The sequence below is a fragment of the Leptonychotes weddellii genome, chromosome 9, assembly GCF_054177405.1.
Source record: "Leptonychotes weddellii isolate Sample4059 chromosome 9, ASM5417740v2, whole genome shotgun sequence".
Classification (NCBI taxonomy): domain Eukaryota; kingdom Metazoa; phylum Chordata; class Mammalia; order Carnivora; family Phocidae; genus Leptonychotes; species Leptonychotes weddellii.
In genome coordinates, this window is record NC_138377.1 from 77,252,416 (window position 1) to 77,263,693 (window position 11,278).

General features: G+C 39.5%; 1 pseudogene; it reads right to left on the reverse strand.

Annotated features, from left to right (window-relative positions):
• Positions 1-991: 991 nt before the first annotated feature.
• LOC145723620 (52 kDa repressor of the inhibitor of the protein kinase pseudogene) lies at positions 992-4,531 on the reverse strand (annotated as a pseudogene).
• Positions 4,532-11,278: the final 6,747 nt, after the last annotated feature.

Below are 11,278 nucleotides of genomic sequence, written 5' to 3' on the forward strand. Positions count from 1 at the left end.
GGTTAAGACTCAGGAGGGTGTAGCTTAACAAAGTAATAAATAGCAACAACCAGATATGGAACAAGAATGGCAGGCTCTCCCATCTGAACTTCAACTGTAACGTGTTCCTCTAAGTTCACACGATAAAGAGGAAACCTGTACTTACACCCTTGTTTAATGAGCTTACAGTTTCTCTCTCTCTCTGATACTTCCATTGACTGTATGCTACAAATATTTAACAATATACTTAAAACCCCAACTAGTCAAAGGTCAGTTGTGAGATTCATTGTAACACTTTATAAAATCTATTCTTTCCTCTTACACCTCCTCAAAATTTATTCCTTCAAAGAAGTGATAACTCAATAGAGTTGGATCCACAGTGATAATAAATGCCATATCCAAAATGACGTTAAGCATTTCTAGAGTGCCAGAACCAGAGATCATGCAGAAATGAAGCTTCGTACTTGCAATACTATCTTCTGGAAGAACAGATAAGTCTTCAAGGCGTGAGCAATAAAACAGTGGTTGTCTACACAGATAGATTATCAATGGCTAATGTATTCAATAAGAGGCATATAGGCAAAGATACTCAGTGACAGTGATTAAGTGGCCTACATATACCTTACAGTTTTTCCACCAAATATTAAATATAGGAGAAAATTTTTTTTTTTTTTTTTTTTAAGATTTTACTTATTGGGCACCTGGGTGGGTCGATTGGTTGAATGTCTGCCTTCGGCTCGGGTCATGATCCCAGAGTCCTGGGATGGAGCCGCATGTTGGGCTCCCTGCTCAGCGGGGAGTCTGCTTCTCCCTCTGCCTCTGCCCCATCTCCCCGCTCATGTTCTCTCTCTCTCTCTCTCAAATAAATAAATAAAAATCTTTAAAAAATTTTTTTTTACTTATTTGAGAGAGAGAGAGAGCACAAGCAGGGAGGGGGAGGGGCAGAGGCAGAGGCAGACTCCCCACTGAGAAGGGAACTGACAAGGGTATCAACCTATTTTTTAACATTCTCTTAGGTACTTTTTATGGTTTATGAATTACCTGTAGGAAGCACTGACTTGTTTGTGTAGAGTTCAATAATGTGTATCTACCATTAAATCCAGATCATGTTTTATATAAGAGTTTATGTTCAGCAAAGTCAAGTTACTTGACCTTCATTCTGTCAAAGTCTTCCTCAGGAATGCTTTTGAGATGCTTTTGAGCATTTTCACGGCAGTCATTCTCAAACTTCATCACAGGAAGAATACATAAGACTTTCAGCAATGCATAAGCATTAGGGAAAATTTGGGGTCAGGCAGATGTAGGGCTTCCTAAGTGGTGGATGGGAACTCTACCTCTTTCCTTCTGTTTTTCTACTTGATTTTCTACCAGTGAAGCTGCACTGAGAGTGTGTCAGGATTGGCTAAGTTACTTCTGTACAAGTCAGCATGGTGTTTCTCTGATATGTTGAATTTGAGCTGTCCCATGACAGACAATACCCGAGATCAGCATTTACAAGATTTGGGGTATTGTTCTGAGAATATATCTTTAAGTTTCTGAGTAATGTCTTCCACTGTTGGAACATTTAGGGATCCTTTATAGTAATTCTCAGAGGTTAGTTGAGATTCCAGGTTACCTTGCTGACCTCTGTGGAATTTCTCAGGGAGTTTTATTTGAGTATCAAGTTGGTTATCAAATTTATGGTTTCCTCATAGCAAAATCCATGGTAAGTTTTAATGTTTTCCATCACCTCATTAGTGAATGCAACACTGCAGTCAAGCTGCTAGCTGCAAAGAAAACATCCAAGATGTGTCCTGCGGGGAATTTTGTCCAAGGGCTCTTATAAAAGGTAGGACTTTTTTGTAAAGGTTAAGATAGGATATTTTTAAGAACAACAATGACAAAAATAAAAATCTGTTGATAGCACGGCGGAGGGACAGATTCTTAGCCAGCCACAGTTATTTCATCTAATATTTGTGTCTCTACTTATACCATCTAAACATAAAATAAGTGCTTGCAGGAAATCTATTAAAATTTCTCAGGACTTCTCCCCCAGAATTTATCCCACATGTCAGCAATGCTTGAAAGTTATCAGGAGCTTAGAGAGTTCTTGGGATTTCATCAGCCTCAGGTCCATCCAGAGGTAGGTTTTGTTTATTTAACAATTAAAACTTCAGATAAAGATTTTAGGTATTGTTTTCCTTCTCTTCAAGGGTTAACGGTACAATGTCTTCATCCAGTTCTTTACCTCCTGCTTTGGGGTTCTAAGCATCGCTGTTGTTTGTCTCTTTATTGTTATATTCCTGGACAGAAGTTTTTGTCAATTTTTTTTCTTGTTTGTTTTGTTTTTATGTTTCAGTGTCCTGATTTCATCTTCACTCAATTCTTTTATTTGTTTTCTGTGTCTATTATGCAGATTGTTCAAATGACTTGTCAGATAAAAATTTGTCCTATAAGGACAAGTTCTACAGATTGCAGGGGTCTCAAAGTGTTTGGTCTCTTCTAAGTTTTATCTTTTAAGTCTGCTCTTCTTTATTTCTTCACTTACTGATGCATTTAGCCAGGCTCCCCTGGGGAAACTGAAGAAGACCAGGTTTGGCTCTTCCTTGTGCACGTGGGCACTGTGAAGGAGTTAGGGGTCCTTTCCCTGCAGTCCCAGCTCTCCCATTCCTATCTTCTCAGGGCAGCCTACCATCAGTAGGGTTGGGGAGGAGAGCCAGCTCAGCACCTTCAACTTAGAATTCTATGTCTAACTATTGATTAAATAGGAGAGTAGAAAAAAAAGACCTTTTTTGACATGCAAATATTAAAAAAATAAAGTTTACCTCCCTTGCATCCTGGTGTAGTCAGGCTGCTAAATTGGCCCCCCAGTGATCCTGCTTGAGTGTCGGCTGGCCCTAGTGGCTTGCTTCTAATGAATGCAATAAGGCAAAAGTGATGGATATCACTTTCGAGATTAGGTTACAAAAGACTGACTTGGTCTTGCTTGCCGTCTTTCTTGTTCTCTTGCTTCCTTGTTCTGATGAAGTCAACTATCTTCTTATGAGTCACACCATGAAAAAGTCAATGTGACAAGGAACTGAGGACCCCAGTCCAACAGGAAACACTTTAAGTCTATTACCAAAAAGAATAACCACGATGTCCCCCAGTAGTAATCCCCTGGTGTGTCTTCTAAGAAAGGAAGCAGAAAGAACACCACAGGGATAATTATATTTCTAATCCAGGGGTTCTCAGCTGGGGGCAGTTTTATCCCCAGAGGACATTTAGCAACATCTGGAGACATTTTTGATTGTCATAACTTGAGGTGGGGGGGAGCACTACTGGCATCTAGTGGGCAGAGACCAGGGATGCTACTAACCATCCTACAGTGCAGAGGACAGCCCCACAACGAAGAGTTATGTCAAATGTGCCATCTGAATGTCAATAGTGCCAAAGTTGTAAGAAATCTTGTTCTAACCTAATAACTGATTCTTCAACTTGCAGTTGATGTCCCACCTATGGGTAGTTTGCCTATATACTTATTGTTTGTTAAGGCTGGCAAAGTGTAGAATATTGCTGGATAACAACTAGTTGCAAGGATTTAACCATGGGAGGCTAATAAGGGTACTGGGCATGAGACCTGTCAGCTACAGCAAGTGAGTGCAAGAATGAATCCATAATTTCAGGAAGCAATATCGTCTTTTTTTTTTTTTTTTTTTTTTAGCAATGTCATCTTTTAATGGCTTCCTTCCTGTGATATTATGAATTATAATAAGAAATATGTATTTGATCTTTGTCCTGTTCCTAAGACAAAACTTCTAAAACCCGAGGAATTTGTTAAGTGGTGAGAGAGATAAAGGTGCTTCTTGTTATGTTAATGAGATGGCTTTTGGCATGCCCCTGGGTCACCCAAGAATGGGGTCATACTTCCTGGGAGATGAGAGGGGCTGGCGGTTGAATTGATCTCCAAAGGCTGATGATTTAATCAATCATGCCCATGTAATGAAGTCTCCATAAAAACTAGAAATGGACAGAATTTGGACAGCTTCCAGGTTGGTGAACTTGAGGAGGTTCTGGGAGAGGAGCACACACAGGCTGGGCATGGAAGCTCCGTGTCCCTTGCCATATACCTTGCCCTAAACATCTCTTCCATCTGGATGTTTGTCTGTATCCTTTATCATATCCTTTTATAATAAACTGGTAAATGTATGTAAATGTTTCCTTGAGTTCTGTGAGCCACTCTAGCTAGTAAGTTGAATCTGAAAGGGTAGAGATCAGGAAAACCTTTGATTTATAGCCAGTTGCTAAGAAGAAGCACAGCTAACAACCCACACTTGCGACTGGCATCTGAAATCCAGCGAGTGGATCTTTGGAACCTCCAATCTATAGCTGGTTGGGCCGAAGCATGGGTGTTAACCTGAGCTTGTAATTGGCTTCGGAAGTGGAGGTGGTCTTTTGTGATTGAGCCCTGTCCCTTTGGAATCTGATGCTTTCTCCAGGTAAATTGTTCAGAATTGAGTTGAACTGTAGAACACCTACCTGGTGTCCTGAGCATTGCTTGGGGGTGTGGGGGGGAATCCTCCTCCATATACATGCTGGCGTTAGTCTTAGAACCATTTTACTCCCCTAGAAAAAGTCCTTGCCTCTATGCTCCAGAAACTCTAGGAGTATTCCCAAGGAATTTTTAGCTTCTCTTATAAATGCTTGTTCTATGTTGGTGGCTTGAGATTGTGCCCTTACCTTATACCTGGTTTTTGTCTCTTCTGTGCCAGACTTGATTTATTTGTGCCTCAGAGTAATGCTTTCACGTTGGCTTCTACCTAAACTCTGTACCTCTTAGGACAATCTTGACACAGTACCATATCCAACACAATCTCTAGGGCCTTGCTTGTTTGGAGTGGGGTGGGGAGTTTAAACACTTATAACCAAATTTTTAGCAAATTGTTAATCCATGTGTCTCTAAAGTTCAGCATTAGTGAATATCTAGTAGGTTAGATTTTATAATAATTTACCTGCAACTAGAGCATAGACTATATTACTTAAAGTTAGAAAGATTTTCTAGTATTGACTAGCTACGTAAATTTTGTTTTAGTATTACATACAAGGTGTCTGCAACCATAGCTCAGTTGAGCATTCAGCATTCTACACATACACAGAAACTGGTTTGGCCAGTTGGACTAAATTAGCTGATCCTAATTGTTTACTATTTTCAACCAGATAAATGTTTAATGATTAGTTGGTAACTAGTCCTAGATTTGTTTTATCAACCCGCCATAAAGCCATTGTCCTAGGACAATCCAAACTGATTGGCAACTATGTTTCAAAAGATATTACAAGTGTCTTTAGATTTATGACTTACAAGCATAAATTGTTTTTTAAAAAGCATAAATATTTTCATTTGAGTGTGTTAACTCCAGTTTTCTGAGATTTTTAGTCTTCCACCTGTGATCTTAAGAGTTTTTTTAGTCATCCTCTGTTCTAGTTATCTATTGTTGCATAATAAACCACCTCCAAATCTAGCAACATGGGAAACAGCAGTTTTACTATCCTCAAAGAATTCTGATAGGTCATGGTGGGGATGTTTTTGTCTCTGTTCCACTCTGTCCAGGGCCTCAGCCAGGAAGACTCAGTGTTGAGTGGTGACTTGAACAGCTGGGAACTGGAATCATCAGGAGACTTCTTCACTCACATGCCAGCACCTGGGCTAGGATGACATAAAGGCTGGGCTCAGCCGGGGCTGTTGACCAGATCACTTACCTAGGGCCAATCTCTCTCTCTGGCTTGGGCTTCTTACAGGGTGGTGGCTAAGTTCCAAGAAGGAACTTCCTGAGAGTGAGTGTTCCAGGAGACCCAGGTGGAAGCTGTAAGGCCTTTTATGACCTACTTTCAGAAGTCACATGGCATTTCTTCCATATTCTATTGCAGCGATCAGTGAACTGTGACCTCCTGCCAAATCCAGCCTGCCACCTGTCCTTGTAAATAAAGTGTTATTGGAACATAGCAATGTCCATTCGTTTGCATTTCGTCTATGGCTGTTTTTATGCTATGATGCAGTTGAGTAGTTGCAACAGAGACCGTAGTCTGCAAAGCCTAAGATATTAACTATCTGGCCCTTTACAGAAATGGTTCGCTGAGCCCTGCTCTGTCAGCTAAAGCAATCACAGCCTCTTAGTGTCAATGGGAACCCCACTCTTGGTGGGAGATAAGTCAAAGAAAGTACAGCCTTTTTGGAAAATTACCATAGCACCTGTTTACCTCTCAGATTTTTTTAAAGATTTTATTTATTTATTTGAGAGCAGAGAGGAAGAGCCCAGAGGGAGAGAGGCAGGAGCAGACTCCCCAAGGACCAGAGAACCCAATGCGGGACTCGATCCCAGGACCCCGAGATCACGACCCAAGCTGAATGCAGATGCCCAACTGACTGAGCCACCCAGGTGCCCACCTCTCAGATTTTTTTATGTGTATTTTTAGAAATACTTTTATTCAGTAGTTGATGCGGGGGAATTAAGAGGAAGAGAATGTAACTTCCAACAAGTCATACATTTATTGCAAGAACTGAATACTAATAAAGATTTTTTTTGGTAAATTATATAGACATTTTGTCATAAGAGAAAAGTATAATGAAAATAGTGTATTCCAGGGGTGCCTGGGTGGCTCAGTCATTAAGCGTCTGCCTTCGGCTCAGGTCATGATCCCGGGGTCCTGGGATCGAGACCCTCATCGGGCTCCCTCCTCCCCAGGAAGCCTGCTTCTCCCACTCCCACTCCCCCTGCTTGTGTTCCCTCTCTCGCTGTCAAATAAATAAATAAAATCTTTAAAAAATAAATAAATTTAAAAAAAGAAAATAGTGTATTCCAAAGGCTGGCTTTGATTTATCCTATTTTAGATGATTAAACCTTAAATAACCCCCATTTTTTCTTTTTTTGTGTTAAATATACATAACATAAGATTTGTCATTTTAACCATATTTAGGTGTATAGTTCAGTGGCGTTAAACACAGTTGACCTTTGAACAACATAGGTTTGAATTGCGTGTGTCCAATTATACTCACAATAACTACAGTACAGAACTATAGATTTATTTTCTCTTATGATTTTTTAGAATTTTTTATTTAAATTCCATATAATTAACATACACTGTATTATTAGTTTCAGAGGTTACCTCTTAGGTTTTAATCTTTGTTTGGTTTTTAATTTTGTAAACTACTTAAAATAGCTCTTCTCACTATGCGAATGAGTGCTGAAATTCTGTGAGAATAAGTTAAAAAGTGGGAGTCAACCATGTTATTTCAAGTTTTATTCTTTTGAAATTTTCCTGTGTCAGCTCCTGTGGGTAAATATTTTGCTGGTAATTTTTTCAAAGAAAGGATAGCTGATTTAACCCATGTTCACAGAGTTAATGCAAGGATAAAGAAGACTTTTAGTTCTTTAAAAAAAAATAAAGAAGAGAGAGAGAGAGATGGTAAACAGTTGTCCGAACAGTTAAGCTTCACTTGGTCAATGAGTTTCAGGTTTTAGAAATCACTACTTACTTATTTATGAAAAAATTTTTATTTAAATATGCTCTATTGGTACCCTTTTAATTAACTCTGATTTCCTCATCTATGGAATGAAGGGGTTGGGTAGTCAGTGGTTCTCAACCCTGGCTGCAGATTCAAATCATGGGGCCCAGGTCCTTATCTTAGATAAGTAAATCAGAATGTCTGGAGGTCAGGCCCCCATAGGTTTTAAAAGCTCCTCAAGTTATTTTCATATATAGCCAGGGCAGAGAAATAGGTGGTTGGGTGACTGTGGCCTCCTTTACAGATGGTAATATTTTCTTGTTCTGTGCTTGTAAAGGGAATATGGAAATGGAAAGTTTCCCCATATTTTTGGCTTATGCTAATTGAGAAAATGATTTGGAATGAAAGTTGTACATTTTAATATGATAACCGGCATGATTTAATATCTCACAGTCACTTGGACTTGCTGATTTAGCATGAACCTAAGTCAAATAGATTTTCACCTATCTTTGACAGACCAATTATCTGTCATTTCACACTACCCATTTACTGAAGCCGACTTTGTTTGTTAATGAACATGCTACTATGATACGTCTTTTCAGAATGATATCGACACACATCTGCAAGTATATATTAACAATGTTGCTCAAACTGAAGTGTGCACCTGAATCACTTAGGGAATCCTGTTAAAATGTAGATTCTGATTCAATAATTTGGGGTGAGACTCTGACTTAAGAATCTGCATTTCTAACAAGCTCCCAAATGATACCCATGCTACCCACCTATCATCCATATGCTACCCCTTGAATAGCAAGGTATTAAGATATCCATCCAGACTGGCTAATTGAACTCAGAACTGCAAATTCAATCTCAGAACTGATTAAGAAAAAGAATGAGGTCACAGGGAAAAGGGAAAGGGTGCTAGAGTCACTTTAAAATTCATTATAGTATGCATAGTGGCACCTCTTTTTTATTTTTGAAAGAAATAGCCCGCTGAGAAAATTCTAGAACTCTGTTGCTGGTTCTTTCTTCAGGTTTACCAATAATCATTTTCTTCAGCTGTATGATATCTGCCCTCTACGATATAGACCTCATGCAGTGGCTAATCCTGCAGGTATATTTAGCAGCCAAGAGCTCATTTCATTAGGACAGTATAGTATAGTGGTGATGCATTGAACTGGGTCTTGGAAGACCTGGGTGCTTGTCTTTATCACCTTTTGACCGTGTGATCTTGAACAGGTCAGTTAATCTCCTTGAGCCTCAATCTTGTCTTTAAATCCGAGCTAATAATTCCTGCCATATGGAGGTATTAAGAGGAACAAATGGTTGTGAAAGTGCTTTGTAAATTAAAGTAATTTATACATGTGAGTTATTATTGTCCATAGAATATTATTTTTTAATTTCTTTTTTATTGAGGTATAATTCACATACATTGTATTAGTTTCAGGTGTACAACATAATAATTCAATATTTGTATATATTGTGAAAGATCACCACAATAAGTCTAGTTAACATCCGTCCACTATACAGTTACAGAATTTTTTTTTCTTTTTTTTTTAAAGATTTTATTTATTTATTCGTGAGAGACAGAGAGAGAGAGAGAGAGAGGCAGAGGGAGAAGCAGGCTCCCAAGGAGCAGGGAGCCCGATGCGGGACTCGATCCCAGGACGCTGGGATCATGACCTGAGCCGAAGGCAGACGCTTAACCATCTGAGCCACCCAGGCGCCCCCAGAATTTTTTTTTCTTGTGATGAAAACTTTTAGGCTGTATTCTCTTAGCAACTTTCAAATATGCAATACAGTATTATTAACTCTAGTTGCCATGTTGTACATAATATTCCCATGACTTATTTATTTTCTAATTGGCAGTTTGTACCTTCACTCCCTCCTCCCATTTCTGGCAACCACCACTGTTCTCTGTATCTTCCATAGAGTGTTCTTGACTATAGACCCACATGGATTCTGTTAACTTTCAACTATCTTTTCTAGTAGAAGGAGCATTAATAAGAATTATATGGTATAAGGCACCAGGAGTTTTCTCTGTCTCCTGGGTTCCAAGAATAAAAAGATGGAGTTTTAAGAGAGTTATGGAAGAAACTCTGAAAAAAAGAATCCTAGGGGGAAATGGTGGTGAATTCAGACTGTTACTCATCATCCTAGATAGTTAACCACTGTCTTCTTTTCAATTCCTTAGCTGGTGTTGGGTATTATTAGAGATGTGGATGGGAAGGCCTATCCAACTGATTGTGATTGAAAGCCATTTTTTGTAATAAAAAAAAGAAAGTAAATAGGTTTCTCTGATTCTTTCAGTGGACTTAATTTAGAGAAATCGTTAACACCATGTGTTTCCCTCACTCTCTAGAATGCTTGCTGCAGACCGATAATTTCCTATCATAATTATACATCAAAGAGGCTTGGATTTCATTACAATAGGGGAATAAAACTATTAATTTAGAAAAACTAATTCAGCCTCTGTGGTTAGATTAAAAAGTCTGTATGATTAGATAGCTAAATTCATAAATGACCTCAGGGTGAATATCTGCAAGTAGAAAATTGAGTTAATTTTATATGTTAATAGCAATGAAGCAGTGTTCCCTAAGCAAGTAGCCATCTCTGTGCTGGGCAACCTTAGGTAGGACCTGAGAAGGAACCCTGTGTAAAAATTCCAAGGGGATTGACTGAAGCCAAAGCAAAACTAGTGCCCGTTCTGTACCAGTGTATAGTTCTAGGGATTAATTTAAGTAGAAAGGAGAATATATTTTTACTGTATTTATTTTGCCCTGGCCACAGTTCTGGGACCTTTAGCAGCTTCGTCAAATGCCCAAACCGCTTACTTCTTTCATTGAGACTTTCAGAGCGTTAGGCTGGTGTCTGCTAATCTTGAATAAATTTGGTGACCTTAGTGTACCTGATCACATCCCTGAATACTCAGAGTTGTTTTCCTTCCTCAGCTGAAGAAGATACAGAGGAAGAATACTCCTTGACGACCTTTGTGATGGTTAATTCTGTGTGTCAACTTGGCTAGGCTATGGTGCTCTGCTGTTTGGTCAAACACCACTCTAGATGTTGCTGTGAAGATATTCTTTAGATGTGATTAACATTTAAATCAGTAGACTTTTTTTTTTAAGATTTTATTTATTTATTTATTTATTAGAGAGCGAGCGAGAGAGAAACAGCATGAGAGGGGAGAGGGTCAGAGGGAGAAGCAGGCTCCCCGCTGAGCTGGGAGCCCGACGTGGGTTTCGATCCCAGGACTCCGGGATCACAACCCGAGCTGAAGGCAGTTGCCCAACCAACTGAGCCACCCAGCACCCCTAAATCAGTAGACTTTGAGAAAAGCAGTTTACCTTCCGTAATGTGGGTGGGCCTCATCCAATCAATCTTTGAAAACAAAGACTGAGGTTTCTGAAGGAGAAGGAATTCTCCTCAAGACAGCAACATAAACACTCAAGCTGTTTCCAGCCTGCCCACCTGCCCTACAGATTTCAGACTTGCCAGCCCCCACATAGCGTGAACCAACTCCTTAAAATCAATCTCATTCTCTCCTGTCTCTCTCTCTCTCGATATATATGATGATATATATATATCTCCCATTGGTTCTGTTTCTCTGGAGAACCCTGACTAATACAACCTTTTTTTTTTTTATTTTTTTATTTTTTAAAGATTTTATTTATTTATTTGAGAGAGAGAGAATGAGAGACAGAGAGCATGAGAGGGAGGAGGGTCAGAGGGAGAAGCAGACTCCCTGCCGAGCAGGGAGCCCGATGCGGGACTCGATCCTGGGACTCCAGGATCATGACCTGAGCCGAAGGCAGTCGCTTAACCAACTGAGCCACCCAG